The 3,243-nt window shown below is 42.5% G+C and overlaps 1 pseudogene; it reads right to left on the bottom strand.

Annotated features, from left to right (window-relative positions):
* Positions 1–1,150: 1,150 nt before the first annotated feature.
* LOC125094186 (Y-box-binding protein 1-like) lies at positions 1,151–3,043 on the bottom strand (annotated as a pseudogene).
* Positions 3,044–3,243: the final 200 nt, after the last annotated feature.

Genomic DNA, 3,243 nt, shown 5'->3' with positions numbered 1-3,243 from the left:
TTTGTTTTGTTAACTGTTTCCTTTGCTGTGCAGAAGCTTTTGATCTTGATGAAGTCCCAAAAGTTCATTTTCACTTTTGTTTCCTTTGCCTTTGGAGACATATCTTGAAAGAAGTTGCTGTGGCTGATATCGAAGAGGTTACTGCCTATGTTCTCCTCTAGGATTCTGATGGATTCCTGTCTCACCAATTTATAATTTACATTCCTGCCAACTGTGTATTAGGGGCCCCTTTTCACTACATCCTCACCAGCACCTGTTTTATCTTGTTGATAGTAGTCATCCTAACAGGTGGGAGGCTAACATTCTAACCACATCTCTTTATGGTTCTGATTTGTATTTCCCTGATGATTAGTTGTGAGCATTTTTTCGTGTGTCTGGCCATTTGGATGTCCTTTTTGGAAAAATCTGTATTTAGTTATTCTGCCCATTTTTAAATCAGAATATTTTTTGTTATTAAGTTGACCAAGTTCCTTATATAGTTTGGATAATAACCCCTTATCCAATATATGATTTGTAAAAACTTACTCCCATTCTATAGGTTGTCTTTTAATTTTGTTAATTGTGCAAAAGTTTTGAGTTTGATGTGGTCCCATTTATTTGCTTCTGTTGTTTGTCCTTCTGGTTTCATGTCTAAAAAATCATTGTCAAGACCAGTATCAAAGAGTTTTTCCCTACATTTCCTCCTGAGAGTTTTATGGTATCAGGTCTATGTTTAAGTCTTTGATCTATTTTGAGTTACCTTTTTTGACAATTATTTAAGACCTTTACTAACAGGTGCTTACCATTCATTGACTTTTTTTTAATATCAAGCTGCATTCTTTTATTACAAATTAAAAACGAGGTTCTTAAAAATCTCAACTTGACCAGATATGAAACAATTTAAAAATCTTTACAAATGTATTGAGAAAAATGAGGATTTTTAAAAAACACGTTTGTCATTACCAAAAAGAGACGTCTTTAGGTAAAAATAATAAAAACCCCATGCTGCATAGATAATGCAGACAGTTCTACGCTTCTAGTCAAGGGAAAAAAAGCAAGCACTTAAGGTCTTCAGCTCCAATCTTTCGTTCATTTCTTATTGCTGGAACCCTGTATTCGTTTCTTGTTGGATGACTAAAGCAGTCAGGTGGGAGAGACGTAAGCCGGGCATTTACTCAGCCCCTCCCTGCTCTGCCTTGGGAGCGGAGGAACTCTCAGCTGGTGGATCCGCTGCTTCTCTTTGCCATCTTTTGGTTTAGGGTTTTCTAGGTATCTGCCTTGGTAACTGAAGTTGCAGCGGTAACCATGGTGAAGTGGCTATTGACTTTGGGTCTCATCTCCTTGATTTTCCTTATCTTCAGTGCCATCTATCCAGGCTGTCCTTGGTCAGGAGGCACCCTGCGGAATCGCGGTCTATAACGCCCCAACATATTGTCTCACTGGTCTATCTTGTTCTCCTGCGCGCTGGTCGTCAGCAGCTTCCGTCACTTCTCCCTGCACGGGAGGGGTGGAAGACTGCGGTCCACCCACAGGGTGTCTGCAAGTCCTAAGGTGGTAACCCCCGCCTGTGGTAAGGCCTGCGCTGTTGGGCCCGGCCTTGGGGGCGGGGGGCACTCTCCAATCCCTTCTGCTTTTCCCATTCTCAGTATTCTGGTAATTCTCTGGGTAATTCCGTGGGGGACCCCTGCCTCGTGGATAGTGCCTGTAATGGTTAGAGTCCACTGTCTGCTTACTGCCTTGCCCGGGAACTCCACGGGGCTTGTCCCATTTGCTGCCTCTGCACCCTTTTCTCCTTCAACAAGAGCAAACTTCAGTCTCTCCATCTCCTGTGAAGGTACTTCCTGGGGTGGATCTTTATGGCAGTCTGGTGTACAAATACATCTCCTTCCGTGCGGTTCCTGTTGATGAAACCATTTACCCTTCTTAGGGTGAACCATTTACTGCTCCCAAAGCCTTCCCTTGTGATGATCTTTTTGTCCCTGCTGGCAGGTGTCCCCCATGCGAGGCTGCAGGGCCGCTGCCCATGGTGTGGGGCTCGGTGTAGGCCGCGCTGAGGGCAGGGGTGGTGGGTAGCTGCTGGGTCTCAGCCTTTGTGCTTAGGGCAGTGGTGATGGTGCCTGGGTGCCTGCAGCGGCTGGGCTCCTCTGGTGGGTGGGGGTTGCTGGTAACCCAGCGTGCGCAGGTGGCGGGGCTGCCCAGGCTGTTTGGGGTCGCTCTCTGCTACAGATGGAACCCCATTTTGAGTTAATTTTTGTGAGTGATGCGAGATAGGGATCCAATTTCATTGGTCTGCGCGTGTTTCTCTAATTGGCCCAGCACTAATTATTGGAGAGCCAGTCTTCCTTATTGGCTGTTTTGGCGTCCTTGGCAAATATTAGTTGATTGAATTTACTGGAATTTGACTCAGGGCTTTCTACTCTTTTCCACTGGCTGACATGTCTGTTTTTGTGCCAGTGCTGTTCTTATTAGCATGGCTTTGTAGTATAGCTTGAAATCCAGAAGCATGGTATCTTTGGCTTTGTTCTTTTTTTCCCCAAGATTATTTTGCCTCTTCTGGGCCCTTTGTGGTTCCACACAAATTTTGGTGTTCTTTCTTCTAATTCTATGAAGAATGTTATTGGTATTTTGAATTGGGATTGTGTTGAATGTGTAGAAGGCTTTGGGCAGTATGGCCATCTTAACAATATTAATTATTCTGATCCGAGCACACAGGGTAACTTTCCATCTTTCCGGCTAAATTCCGTAGTTTTTATTGTAGAGATCTTTACTTCCTTGTGTTCAGTTTATTCCTAAGTAGTTTATTTATTTTTTGATGTTATTGTGAATGGGATGGTTTTATTTATTTTCAGATTCTTTATCATTAGTGTAAAAGAATAATTGATTTCTGTGTGTTGATTTTGTATCCTGCTACTTTAGCGAAATTGTTGATGATATTTTTGGTGTTTCTAGTAATTGATTTTACAAATAAGTTCACAATAAATAATGTTTATAAGTAACTTCATACTTTTCCAGTGTATATTTGGGATAAATTCTTAGAGGTGGAAACATCAAAGGGCAAAACCATGTTTTTTGGTAACTATTTTGACAGACTTTAATATTTAGAATAGTTTTATGTTCACAACAGTATTGAGCAGAAGGTCCAAGGGCACATGCCTGGCTCTGTTGGGTAAGCGTAGGATTCTTGAATTCAGCTCAGGTCATGATCTCAGGGTTTTGAGACTGAGGGTCGTGAGATTGAGTCCCATGTAGGGAGTCTGCTTGAGA

Source organism: Lutra lutra, chromosome 2 (genome assembly GCF_902655055.1).
Source record: "Lutra lutra chromosome 2, mLutLut1.2, whole genome shotgun sequence".
Lineage (NCBI taxonomy): Eukaryota > Metazoa > Chordata > Mammalia > Carnivora > Mustelidae > Lutra > Lutra lutra.
This window is presented reverse-complemented; position numbering and strand designations above follow the sequence as displayed.